This window comes from Phyllostomus hastatus, unplaced genomic scaffold (assembly GCF_019186645.2).
Source record: "Phyllostomus hastatus isolate PE091 unplaced genomic scaffold, TTU_PhHast_1.1 phas_contig_113, whole genome shotgun sequence".
Lineage (NCBI taxonomy): Eukaryota > Metazoa > Chordata > Mammalia > Chiroptera > Phyllostomidae > Phyllostomus > Phyllostomus hastatus.
Window position 1 is genome coordinate 5,790,724 of NW_025333530.1, and position 14,749 is coordinate 5,805,472.

General features: G+C 36.9%; 1 protein-coding gene across 2 annotated transcripts in view; it reads left to right on the forward strand.

The window, feature by feature from the left end:
- Positions 1–14,749, forward strand: part of ZC3H12C (zinc finger CCCH-type containing 12C) — a 66,830-nt gene that overhangs the window by 12,196 nt on the left and 39,885 nt on the right. The window lies entirely within an intron of this gene.

Here is a 14,749-nt window from a genome sequence, read left to right on the forward strand (position 1 = left end):
GTGGTCCCAAAGGTTGCTTACATTATGTTCATTTTTTTAGATTCTTTTTTCTCCCTGTTCTGATTGGTTGTATTTTACTTCCTTATGTTCCAAATCATTGATTTGATTCTTGGTTTCATCCACTCTACTGTTATTTCCCTATAAATTGTTCTGTATTTCAATTAGTGGATCCTTCATTTCTAACTGGACCTTTTTTATTCTGTTGAGGTCTACACTAAGTTCCTTGAGCATCCTTAAACCAGTGTTTTGAACTTTGCCTCTGATAGATTACTTAACTACATTTTGTTTAGTTCTTTTTTCTGGAGTTTTAATCTGTTCTTTTATTTGGGCCATGTTTCTTTGTCTCCTCATTTTGATAACCTCCCTGTGTTTGTTTCTGTGTATTAGCTAGAGCTGCTTTGACTCCATGTCCTGGTAGCATGGCCTAATGTAGTAGGTGTCCTGTAGGGCCAGTGGCACAGCCTCCCCTATCACCCAAGCTGGGTACTTGAGGTGTGCCCTTTGTGTGGGCTGAATACACCCTCCTCTTGTAGTTGAGCCTTGCTTGCTGTTGGCTGATCAGTAGCATTGGTTTACCTAGGTTAGTCAGCTACAAGGATTGGCTGTGACCACTTAACTACCCACCTCCATCTCTGAGCTCTGTGAAGGATCAGTTATGCAGGGGCAGAGTAGTGGTGCTCTAATGTGATCTGTAGCTGTCCACTAGGTGCCCAGGCCCTGAGGTTTCTTGAGTGGTGCAGGCCAAGGTCAGCCCCTACCAGTATTTGCCTGGGGCCACCCTGCCTGAGCTATAAAGCTATCTGAGATGGCCGCTACTTGTGCTGGGCTTGGAGATTCCCAGGCAAAGTCAAGCTGTGAATTTAGGCTATCTGCTGCTAGTACCAGGCCTGGGTCCACTTAACAAGAGTTTCAGGGACTGGGCACTCACTGAGACTGGCTCTTGCTTGTTTGAGAGGATTTAGGAAGTTGTGAAGCATGAGCCAAGACTAGCCATTCATATGGAAAAGTCACTTTTAACAGCTGGGTGGATGAGATGGAGTCTCAGGATCTCCAGGGCAGGGCAAGCAGTGTTAGTCAAGTTGATGGAGTCTCATATATGCCCCACCCCCCGCCTTGCTGGCTCTGTGGATGTGTGGGGGGAGGGTTCAGAAAAGGGACAGTGGCCTCTGCTCGCCTTTCTGTCTGGGAGAAAGCTGTCCCCCAGCTCTTGCCTTGGTGCTAGACACTTCAGTCTTTCCCTGTATCCCACTGGTTCCTTTCAACTGCCACCCCAGTGCTGGAGCTTAGAGTGACTAAGTCTTAGTAAGTCCATGTGTGGGTTCTTTAAAAGGAATTGCTTGGGACCCCAGAAGTTTCTTCCACTGACTCAATTCCCACTGGTTTTTGCAGCCAGAAGACATCAGGACTTATCTTCCTAGAACCCTGGGCTGGGGGGCCTGGTGTGGGGCTGGGATGCCTCATGCCTGAGATACCCCTCCTAAATTTTTATCTGCCAGAGAAGTGTGGGACAAGCTTATTCCATATCTCCATCCCTCTACCCAGTCTGGATGGATATGGTTTCTTTAATTCTGTAGTTGTCAGATTTCCATTCAACGAGATTTCTGATGGTTCTGGGTGATGGTTCTATAGTTTAGTTGTAATTTTGATGTGGTTGTTCAAGGAGGCAAGCCATGTTTACTTACCTGTGCCACCATCTTGGCTGGGATTTGAGAGTATATCTTTAACAGAGTTTTTATTTCTTCCATGGTTATTCACACTTGTAGCCTTTTCTTAAATTAGCTTCAATTATGGATTCTTGAATTATTGGATAAATATTTATGCAGAGAATGCCTTCTATGTCATTGAACATTGCATTTGTAATATTACATATTTGCAGGGTTACCCAACCTATTGGTCACACTTTTAGGTTACTCACTCATTCATTCATCATTCAGAACAAGTTCTCCATGTTATTAACCAATTCTTTTTTTTCTTCCTAATTTATTTGTGCTTTTAATTGTTATTCCTTCGCCCACCTTTATTTTGTTTGGTTTGCTCATTTTAATCTTTCCAATTTAAATATTAAATTCCTTTATTTCTTATTTTTTATTAAATATGTTTATAGTATTTTTTCTTTGCGTATCAGTTTGGCCACATTTTATAGGTTATAATTTTATTGCCATCTAATTCCAAATGGCTATAATTTTAGTCTTTTTCTTTTTAACTACAAAGTTATTTGGAAGAGAGTTTTAATTTACAGGAAGTGGGTTTTGAGGGTGGGGGTTAAATTTGTTTTTAGCTGTCTTCTGCTAACTTCTCATTTTTTGTTTCATGGTCAAAGTATTTCCATTCTGTTGGTTTGAGTTTTTTCCTAAGGCTTGAAAAAGTAGGCTAGCCCAATGTCTGTCTGTATTGCAACTTTGAAGTTAAACAACTCATAATGAATTATTTGAGTACTTGAGAAAAGGGTCATTTTTATTGTTTCTGTTTAAATACTGTATACCCTGGAGTTTAATGCCATCATCATATTTAAGTCCTATGGATAAGAGAAGTAAATCTAATGCTTTGGATTGTTGGGGCTTTTTGTCATGTTTGTGTAAGGGTTGAATGGTGTAACTTGCAAAATAAGCTGATTTCCCAGTTTGTTTTAAAAGTATTTGAGTTCCTTAAATGGGGTTTCTCTGCTTTTAGATCTTCTCACCTCCTCCCCTGGTGTGCTCCCCTCTGTGTGTTTCCTAGCATCTCTATGGGGTTAGAAGAGTCAGAGCATCTGTGGTTTCTCCACAGCCCTGCTTATGCTCTTTACCAATGTAATTATAGTTCAGAGAGCATCTTCTGACTTCTTCCCACTTTCACCCCCAAGATTCTAAAGCTTTGGGGAGAATATTAATTATTCTTTCCTGACCTGTTTATGGATGGGATGAATAAACTAGCCAAGGAATAGCAGAATTACAGGAATTAACTCCACATTCTTGAAAATGGAGAGTGGTGGCAATTCTTGAAATTCTTGTAGGAAAATTAACCAAATACTTTTTTTCTGAAGAAAAAAATTCTTCAAATCATTACCCTTTTATTTTTTCTTAAGTTAGCTTTTTTCATTGTTCTTTCAGGTCTTTCTATTACATTAAAGAGAGATTCTCACATTGGTCTAAATGTCATTAAAACCTCCCTTTGGAATAAGCACATCAGCAAGGAACCACAGGCAGCTCATGTTTAAAGTCAAATTCCAATCCACAAATTAGAAAGATCTTCTGTATTAAGAGAAAGACTATATTCAGAATATAGGTAGTATATGTTTAAAGTATGGTTTTGAAAAAATATCAGAAGTTGGCATATAAGAAAAATGTCACAAAATTAATTTTGTTAGTTTGGTTAAAGTAGGAAATTGTACTGCTGGCCTTGGTGGCTGGGAAGCATGTGCCAGGTTGGCAGCTGCAGCTTAACTTCCAGATCATCCCATGCTGTGATAGCACCTGAGTGCAAACGAGGCAGGTGGAGAAAGCACTTTGGAACTCCTGAGTGCCATCCAGAAGCCAGAATGACAGTTTGGCAAGTTCACTCTTAGGTGCTGAGTCTTGGACCTGAGCATTCCTCAGAATAACAGATATATCATAAATATTTGTTTCCTACTTTGATAGCAAATGAGTACATAATTTCTATGTGCATTTTATTTGGGTACTTATTTGATGATAAACTCCTAAAATAGGCAGAACAGTTCAACATGGATTTACATTTGATCAAAATTCTGAAATATTTTTCTTTTTAATGTATGATAGCCTCTTATTCAACTTTTTGTATTGTCTTTAAAAGATAATCAGAATTATAATATAAAAAGATGATCAGAAATATAGTATAATATAATATAAATAAAAAAATAATCAGAATTATAAGGAAAAAAACCCTTTCCTTATTTAGAAATACTGGTTCTGAAGACTGATTAATTTGTTTAATTGCCAAATCTTTGCTTCCCAATAGGTTAAGAACCTCTCCTAAGGTGAGAAATGGGGTACACTGATTCTGTCCTCCATGTACCTGCTTCTGTCCATGCATGTGTACACTTTAACACATACAAGTGGGGAGAACAGCCACAGGCATAAGGAGATCAGGGACCTGAAATAGGCTGCTTCTTATGTTTAATAATCTCTTTATCTAAAAAGTCATTTGGTTTAACAAACTGTCCTTATAATATTCATTGCACCTTCCTTAAGGATGTACACACTTAGATGTTTTATAGTTACTTTAAGCTTACAAGTATTCCAATACCCTGACTGATCTTTCATTTGGAGTTTTGATTTTTGGTGGGAGAGAGATTGGAAAAAGCAACTACCATGGGAATATTTAGACTGCCAAATGGCAGCATTAAGCCTCTAGGTATCCTGAGAGCTGGGAGAGAGAGGAGGCAGTGGAGCCACAAAAAAGAACCTCCTGCTCCTTGAGGACTGGCAGTTTCTGCCACGTGTCTTTTTCTTCCCCGTTCACTCTTCACTCCTAGTCATTCCCAGCCCACTGGGTCTTACAGAGGCTGGGAAGAATGTTGAGGGTGGTAAACAGAGAAGCACTTCACTCCTTTCCTTCTTTTTGTGTCTAAATTATTGTCCTTTTAATTATTGTCCTTCGTTCCTTCATTCATACACAGATGTGCATACCTTTTTCCTCTCCCGTCCCATTGACTCTGTTCTCCTGGTTTAAAGTTCTAAAAGGAAAAAAGAAAGGAAAAGAAAAAGTTAATGCTTCCCTGCCAACCCTAAAACTATCTTTTTATATCTTATTCCCTTCCTGACAGACTCATTAAAAGAATACATATGCTACCATCTCTTCTTCAGCACATACTTACCAGGATTTTTTTTTTCCGAGTGTCTGAAAGCGCCTGCCTGTGAGCCCATGGATGCTGTGCTCACTCCTCAGGGTGTGGCTCCTAGGGTGCTCTGGTTCACAAGTGAAGCCTGGCAGGCCACTGCGGATTTTTTTTTTTCTTAACCAGGAGTTTTTAACCTAGGTTCTGTGGTTCCCAAGGGTCTGTAGATCGAATTTGTGCATTCTTTGATGCTGGGTGAGAAAAAAATTTACATGTTTATATTCATATGCAGTAAGTGAAATTATGAGAATTATGAATGTAAGTAATAAAACCAATATTAATAACAGTTTATGTGACTTTATCACCCATAGAAATCATAAATATTTCTCTGTTATGTTATAGTCAAAGTAAATATTTTGAAGTATCATTTTTAATTTAACAATTACAAAATTATTGTGGTGCCCTGGCTGGGTGGCTCAGTTGGTTGGCGCCTTGTCCTGTACACCAGAAAGGTGGTAGATTCTATCCCTGGTCAGGGCACATGCCTAGGTTGCGAGTTGGATCACCAGTCAGCGCGTGTACAGGAGGCAACCTATCAGTGCCTCTCTCTCCTTCTCTCTGTCCCTCTGTCTCTCGCCCTCTCTCCTTCCTCCCCCCTTCCCCTCTCTCTCTCCTTTCTTTCTCCCTCCCTTCCTTTTTCTCTAAAATCAATAAACATGTCTTTGGGTGAGGATTGAAAAACAAGAACTAGTAGGACACAATTGTAGTCTTTGCCTGCATAATATTCCTTTTTTCATAATATTTTCTCCATTTAATAATAAAGAAAAAAATTTTAGAATTAAGTTGAGAATATAAACTAATGAAAATGAGGTTTTCTATTTCTTTGTATTTCAATTTCACTTTTAGTGTAAACTTTTCTAACACTTAATATTTACTACATGCCAAGTACTAAGTTTTTATGTATATTAACTCTTTTAATCTTCATAACAACCCTATGCTGTTGGTGTTATCATCTCCATTTCATAGTTGAAGAAACTAAGACACAGAGCAGTTCAATAACTTGTCCAGGTTACTTGTTAGTTGTGGTAGAGGGGTGCATGGTAGGGTGTTGGTTCTTACATACATAAATTATAAGATTTCCCTCTTGCTTATCTCTTGTCTTTGAACCACATGCTGGAGTAAACTCTTTTCTGACATTTATACTAAGGGTTCAGGGATGTGTCTCAGAATACCCCTAAACCAGAAAGAGTAATGATGTCTTTCTACGAGCATATGGCCCAGTCTAGTCTAGCTCCCTTTGGTACACTGGGCAGTGGGTTTGCCACTGAGAAAAAGTTTGGATGAAATACCATATCCCTTTTCATAATGTCAGCAAAATAATGGTGCCCAAATGTGGCAAAGCAAATAAGTTTAAGAGAATGACAATCCAATCTTAACAAGCATTGATATAAAAAGTTTTAGGGAAATACCAGCATATGTAAAAATCCTTCAGAAATGTAATCATGTTACTGTAGTAGATAGTCTATTCATATACTTCACAGTAATAAGTCAAAGAAAAAATATAATCTTACATCATTTTAATGAAACCCATGTTTTAGATTATTTTCCCAAATCTTTCATGAAGGAGGAAAATATATTTCTGTAAATGATTGTCAAAGGCTATATATAGCATGTTATATATACATATAGATGTATATAAACATATAATTTCTGGTAGTTAACCCTTATTGAGTGCTTAGGATATGCCTGGCACTATTCCAGTTGTTTTATATTTATTAGTTCAGTACCTTTCAAAATAACCATATTAAAATATGTTTTACAGTTGAGGAAACTGAGGCATGGAGAGATAAATTTGCCCAAGGCGAAGTGTGTGTGGTATGTGTGTGCCACATATCAACTGTGTGTGTGTACAGCCTAACCTGCAATCAGCATAATGCTCAAAATATTAGAGGTATTCTCATTAACATCAGGAACAACACAAAATCATTGTTTATTAATATTGCAATGTAATGAGATAAAAGTATGGAGCAAGAGATATAAAAATTGGTAAGGAAGACAATCTGATGATTTTATTCTGTGTCTGGAAAACCTAAGAACCCCAATGAAACATTAATAGAAACATTAAGAGTTCACTGAAATACCTAATTAAGAAAAGTTTGTACAAGAATAAGAATAGAAGTACTTATTTTTAGATACCATCAATAACTAGATAGAAAATATAATGTGGAAAGAAAAACCCTCCATTGATTTATTGCAGCAAGAACAAAAACAAAATATTTTAAGATAAGTTTAATATGAAATTTGTAAGTCCCTATTAAGAAATTTAGGTAACTATATTGAAAGAAAGAAAATTTCAGTAAATTTTTCTTGATTAATAAAATCAGCAGTGCTTCTTAAGCAGATATTACTGCAGCACAGTCTCCATCAAACTCTCAACAGCTTTTTGCTTTAAAATTTGTCAAAATAACTCTAAAGTATCTGAAAGCATATACATGCAAAGACAGCCAGGATAAAAATATGAAAATAAGAAACACTAATGATAGAAGATTTGTACATGCAAGGTACCCAATATATTATAAATCTGCAGTTTTTAATATATGGTACAGGCACAGAAATAGATAAAGATCTATGTAACACAATTGGAAGTGTGGAAGTAGGCCAAGCTTGTAAGACATTGCTATAAAATAGGATCATATCACTCCCTCTGCTCAAAGTCGGTGGGTCCATGGACCCATAGCAGCAGCAGCAGCAGCTGTGGGCTTGTTAGAATGTGGAATCTCTAACCACACCCCAGACTTCCTGAATCAGTCTTCAAGATCCTCATATCTTCAGTTGCTATGTAAAGTTTGAGAAGCATTGCCCTTCAAAGTTCTACATGACCTGGCTTCTCTTGTCTGTACCTTTCTGACCTCATCATCTGACTCATCCCCTTGCCACTTGCTAGCTGTCTTACTAGCCACCTTGCTGATCATGAACACACTGTCTTCTCAGAGCTTTATGCTTAATCCTCCCTGTTACATATTTCCTTTCGCTTCATTAGATAACTGCACAAATATTACATTATCAGTGAAGCCTTTCCTGATTCAAAGTTTCTTTGTAGGAGACACAGGATTAGGCTCCTGTGAACCTCAGGTCAAAACATTTTCATTGACCAGTCAGTGCATAACCTTGTTATATGTGTCCTGGTGTTTAAAGACACCTTATTTAATATATATTGTTGATTCATTAACATTGAACTCACACCAGGAGCACTATAATTTATGTGTAAAAAAGTTACTTAACACCATTTTCTCCATAAGGAACTTCACAACTTTGTACTTAGGAACAGTAGATCCTTGGGGGCCATTTAAACAGCAAATTCACCTACAAATAGCACCCAAAAATGCAGAAAAGTAGCATTAAATAGTCCTTTTTAGGATACTTGTTTACAGTATGAGAGCTGAAATAAGAAGAGAGAGCCTCACTTTGGTCAGCCCCAGCTGGAATGTGTGCCTTGGGCCACTCACATTTTCTGCCTTTCTGCACAGGCACACATGTCTGTAGAGTGACTCCAAAGCACCACGAGTGTTAATTTTGGGGTTACAAATTTTACCAAGTAGTCTAATTTGCAAATACAGAATCCATGAATAATAAGAACCCATTGTACATCATTCCTTTAATAAATATTTATTGTACTTCTACTGTGTGTTGTGCTCCCAGAATTATTCGCCACTCCAGTATTTATCAAGTCCTAACCATGACAGGCCCTGTGCAAAACTTCAGTAATCCAAAGGTTATTCTGACAGTGTTCCAGGAAAGTTTTCATGGCAGAGTTGGTTTTTAGCTTAATCTTCAATAATAGTGGGTAGGATTTTAGCATGCAAAGTGTGCAGAAAGTTGTTTTAGAAAAAAGAAACTTTAAGTCAGTGTTCTTAAACATGGCTACATATTAGAATCACCTGGAGTATGACCAGGCTTCACCCAGAACAAAAATAAATAAATAACCCTTTAGGGGTGGAACTCTGGCATCCAAACACTGTATTTTAGCCCTCCCCGGATGATTCCAATGTATAACCAAATTGAGAGAACCAATGCCTTAAATACTTGTGTTTGGCTGGAGTGTAAGTTATATAAAGTAAGCAAAGAACAGATAAATCTGAAAAAGGGATTTTGGCCGTGGTATTGACCTGTGACCATTTATTTAGCACATGTTTATTAAGTGCCTGTTGTGTGCCAAACACCCTCTGGGTGCTGCAGACAAATCAGAAAACAAAACAAGAATCCCTGCCCTCTGAGAGGCTGCAGTTGAATCGCATTGGCAGCTATTTAGGATGATTCATATTCTAGGTTTAATTATAGTATATGATGATTGGTGTTTAGAAGTAATCTTGTCCTAAATGCTCAGAATAATAAATTTAATGTCTTAAATTCTTACCTCACCCTCTGATATGAACAGAACTATGTGAGGGAAAATTTTGTTATGAACTTCTGTGCTAATTTCACTGAGCATATTTTTCTAACATTCATTTTGTTCACCTCTCAGCGGTTTTCAGTTTCTTGTACACCAGGACAGTGGTCTAAAATCAGTAATATGCAGTAATTTAAAATCAGTAGTGCGAGGACCATTAGAAGTATTAACTCAAGCATTTTGTTTTTCCATCTTATAAGAATTGGTATATAAGGAATGATGTTCTATCTTGATCATTAATAAGAACTTATATTTAGATCAAACATAATAAACAAAGAACTTTTATTTGGTCATAGTTGTTTGCAGTTTCTTTTGTATTATTTGCTGTACACCATGTTTTGTTTTCCTGAGTTCCTTTACATTTAATGTACTATTACACTCTCTTCTAGACCATTCGTAAAAAGAGACAGACCTAATGATAGAGCCCTATTTTAATTCTGTTTGATAACAGTTATTCTTTATAGCCTAAATCTGTCAATTTCACTTTAGCAATGCTTTTGGTGAAGCCTCTTTGAAGTAGTTTTCTAAGCAGAATTATTTAATACCTAAAGAACAAGACATGCACCCATCCTCAGCTGGTATTTGCAGCCTGCAGGTATTATTATGTGCAGATATAAGCACATACTAGGTACAAAGTGAGGAATGTCACCTTGGCCAACGTGACTTGGTTGGAGCACCATACATAACCGATGGTTTGCAGGTTTGAGTCCAGTCAGTACATATCAAGGTTGTGGGTTCGGTCCCCCTCCAGGTGTGTACAGGAGGCAGCCAATAGGTTCCTCTCTCTTGCATTGATGTTTCTCCCTATCCCTCTACCTCTGACTAAAAGCAATGAAAAAATATCCTCTGTTGAGAATTAAAAAAAAAAATGAGGATAGCCAGAGAAGGAGATAATGTGCTGCGGTATCCGGAGAGGAGTTGTGACTAGGCTTTAATGATGATGTAAATGTTGTCATTGCCGTGCAAGTTCAAGTGTCATTTAACCACCATCCAGTTGTGATATAATTCCGAGAATGTCATGTATTTTTTATATAAAGTTACACATTTTGGGTCAGTTTTTCCTCAGTTTCAGTTATATCTAATATAGCTGGGTTTTGTTAATATGGATGATATGTGCTTTCTACCTCTTTTAAAATCATATAATATGTACCTTTTTTCCTCAGGAATTTTCTCTCCACTACTCCCCCATATATTAATTGTTTTAGTAACCTATTACATTAGCATTTGGGATGTGATTTGTATTTCCTAACCTTTTCTAAAATTTTGTGTTTCTTGAGTATTTACAAGTTTTATAAGAATTTAAGATAATCTGTCTAAAGACGTATAATGAAATTTTTAAAATACTATATGGGAAGCCAGTCACTGGGAAATATTTGAAGTCTAAGAATACGTGTTATGTTGTCACTTAAATTACTGTGGAAAAGTTTCTGTTTTTAGACCACTGGAAAGAAAAACTGTTTTGTGAATTTATTTAGTATCTGTGAACCCTAAAGACAGCTGAAGGTGGCCTGCTCTTAGCGATGTGGCACAGAAAGATTTTTTTTGAAATTCGAAGACTTTTTACTTTGAAGAGCATTATCTTCTTTATTTATTACAGATTAAAAAAAAACTTTATATATATTTTAAAAGTAGTCTGACCAGAGTTAATGTAAGTCTTTTTATCACCTTTTTTCCTTAATAGTTCTTTATAACAAAACTTGTTAGTGTTGAATATTGTTTGAGGGGGTCTTTTTCCTGCCTTAGTTCTGAACCAGCTGAGAAATAGACAAAGAAGCCAGGCAGGTGGACATCAAAATGGCAATTTTATTTATTTTTTTGATAGAACTATTGTAGAACATGACTTGAGATCACAGCATAAAGGGCTTAGTTACATTGAACCCCCAAATTAGAAAGATTTCGCCACTCAACCTGAGGCAATGCTGGAGAACAAAGCAACCATATACTCCACCTGGACAGATCCTGAAGCTTTGTGAATCAGGCTGGGCTTTGCTTTCCCAGTTCCTCTTCCCAGATTTACCCACCAGATTACCATAGCCATCCTCCTGTGAGGAAGCAGAGGCCCTGGTGTTACTCCAACAGATGCCACTCTAGGTGGGAAGTCAAAGGCAGAGGAGACTTCAGGAAAAGGCCTCTCATCCCTGAGAGGCTTGAGCTCAATCAATCCCACAGCTGCCTGTAATGGGGAAAGCAGCCCTATTGGCAGGACCAGGGCTACAGGAACATTGCAAATACCTCGAGGCTCTGTGATAAAATAGCTTTGTCTCAAAAGAGAAATAAAAATTAGCAGGGGAGCATTTTTGTCCATGTGAATGCCTGCATTCATTTTTGCAAGAGCTTGTTTTGTTTTGTTTTTTTACTGGTCATAGTTTTCACTCCAATGGCTTCTAGATATCAGCACATTGCTGCACAAATAAGTTTCTTCCATGTGGTTTATGGAAAACTGCCCTCAAGAAGCTTACAGCCAGGTTCATAAGTAAGTGCTTGTATTATGCAGTACGGACTCTTCATGCTGTAAGAATGCAAAGGAGTTGGGCCTCAATAAAAACTGAACCAGTCCAGGAAGGTTTTAGGGAAAAATAAACCTTGAGCTGGGCTCAAAATAGCAGATGATCTGAGTAGAGGCAGTGCAAGAGAACACTTCAGTTGACTTCACTTGTGCTGTCCCTTCACCTTCGGTGAAATGGGAAATAAGATTACATACAGGGACCATGGCTGTAGCAACAACCTTGAAAACAAAGCAGACAACCAGAGATTTATGATTTGCTACTGAGACTTTTTTTTTAAGCATAAAAGTGGTGTCTGTGAAAAATCACTTTGTCAGGGATGTGCTTAGGGGTTATTCAAGGAAGGAGTAACTTAAGAAATGAAAGTAACCAAGACCCAAAGAAAATAAAATATATTGAAGCCCTCGTGGCTCATCTGACTTCTTAAATATAATAACCCAGAGATTAGAATTAGTGCCTGATTGGTTTTGCTCCGTTCTCTTACACCATGTATATAAATTAGGGGTTTTTTGGTTGGTTGATTAGTCTTTATTTTTAACTCTCAAAAATAATTTTTTATCTTTTAAGGGACAATTGGTAAAACTTGATACAATAATCTTACCTTTATGGTGTTATTGTTAGGCTTGACAGAGATTGCATATTTAAGGAGAACGAACCCAAATTAGGAGAAAAGTACCAGGAAGAGGGCTTGGGTCACCACTGACAAAGATTCCAAACACTAGCATCAAAACTCAAGTTTCACATTCATACCTCAGCGAATATATAAGGTCTGGTCATATGGTTGAAGTTGCAGATGTTAGACATGTCCTCAGAACTGACAGATTTTAGTATCCACCTAAAACTACACTGTCTTGTTTTCATCTGTCATAACTGCACAGTCATTTATGGCAGTGATCCAAGCAGAGCCAGCTCCTGATGGTATTGGCTCTGCAGTGGGAAGTGGACTAGGGCAGTGTGAGTAAGAGAGACAGGCTTGGGCCGTCTTTTCACCCAGATGTTTTAATGTGCTTAACGTTATCGGATACTAGCAACCCAGAGAGTCTAAATACCACAGCAGGATTTGATTAGCTTTTTCAGATCACTGGCTTTATTTGCTGTTGCAAAAAAGCTTAATCCAGTGCTCGAGATCAGGCTGCCTGCTGAGCTCTTGGGTAGTTTTCTCTCCTTCTTTGTGTTCACAGTGGCAGGAATTAGTGAGAAGAGTCCTCCTCCTGAATTAAAGCTATAAAACAGCAACTATAGTAGCAACCGATAAAAAGAAGAAAGAGAATACAAGGGAAAAGAGAATGCTGTCTATTCATACTAGAGAGTTTCTTTTGTATACACGAAAGAAAAAGGTTTTAATATGAATTCATAAATATTGACCATACATATTGCTCTCTCGCTGGTCAGTGTATAGCTTAAGTTTTATGAGGTTTTAGTTTTAACTCTTTTGCATGAATATGTATTTGTCATTTTTATCTTTTTAAATCAAACTCAGTTTTACCACAAGTACATTTACTAAACCATACTGGTGGCTTCAATTTTTTTTTTTTTAAGACAGAGGAGAAGAAAGGGAGAAAGAGAGAGAGAGAAACATCAATGTGTGGTGGCCTCTCATGTGCCCCACACTGGGGATCTGGCCCACAGCCTAGGCATGTGCCCAGACCGGGAATCGAACCAGAAACCCTTTGCTTCGCAGTCCGGTGCTCAATCCACTGAGCCACACCAAACAGGGCCTGGTAGTTTTGATTTATCTTTCCTACTCCTTTCAGGGTTGGTACCTTTTGCTCATGAAATTTCAAAAAGAAGTACCACCATACCACCAAAAAAGAAAAAAAATGATAAATTCTATTTTTTGGCATTTCTTTAAAGTTCATATGCTTACCCAAGACATAAAATTTGAATTCTGTATAATTCACTTTATAATTTCCAATGAACTGTATAATACTAGACATTTTTAATCTTTAATGGGCCTATGAAATTAGACCATGGGCTTAACTATTGCAGAAGCATTATTGCAACCCTTGGCACACAAAAAGACAGTAGTTCTTGCTTTAGAAGTTAGTATGTCATTCAAAATCAAATAATTTCATTTAGTTAAAAATTTTAGATTTTTAAATTTTCTAATATTTTTGAGATGACATACTTTCAAGCTCTTTTGAGGAAAAATGTTTATAGACAAGTGGCGATCTATATCATACTTTATATTTCAATTTTTCCTGAAAACAATTTTTAGGCTTTTAATAGGAATAAGGAATACTTTAATGAGATAACTGAAAAATTTTAACCATATAGAGTACATCTTCCTCTTATTTTGTAGAGAGAAGAGCAAATTTACATTTGAGTGGGCACAATAAAGACGCGACCAAGAGTTCCAATATATATTATATTTTTCCAAATATTCACAAATGATCTTAATTATGAGTAGCCTCTGTGAATGTGTGTGAAAGGAGAGGTTGTAGATTGTAGACATGTAGATTGTTTGGGGTGCTCTAACCAAATTTTATATCTTTAGAGTTCATGATTATATGTGTAATGGAAAAGCCTAGGCTCTGCCTAAATCACCGTATTTCAAAAAAAATTATATTAAGAACAGTTTTTTGCCTTTTTAAAAATTTTCACTGGAATGAAAAGGGTGTGCTGGTATGTGTGTGTGCTATATCACATAAGTCGTAGTAGGACAGTTCTAGATTCCCTTTTCCTGTAGTAGGGAAATTTTCTCACATCTGGTGTTTAAATTTTGACTGAAAATTTAAATACCATATCTGTATGGTGTTTAAATATAGATTTTCGTATACTATCCTTCAAAAAATCACAATATTTCTGGTTTTCGTATACTTTCCTTCAAAAAATCACAGTATTTCTTCTTTTAAAATTTATCAGTTGCTGAACCAGAATATGAATATTACATCTTACAAATTTTATGAAGTACAAATACTTTGAATAGATATAAAGATTTCACTTTTATTTAATTGCATGATTAATGATATCCATCATAAAAGAATTTTATGCTACTATTTGACATGCAGAAGATGGACTGGC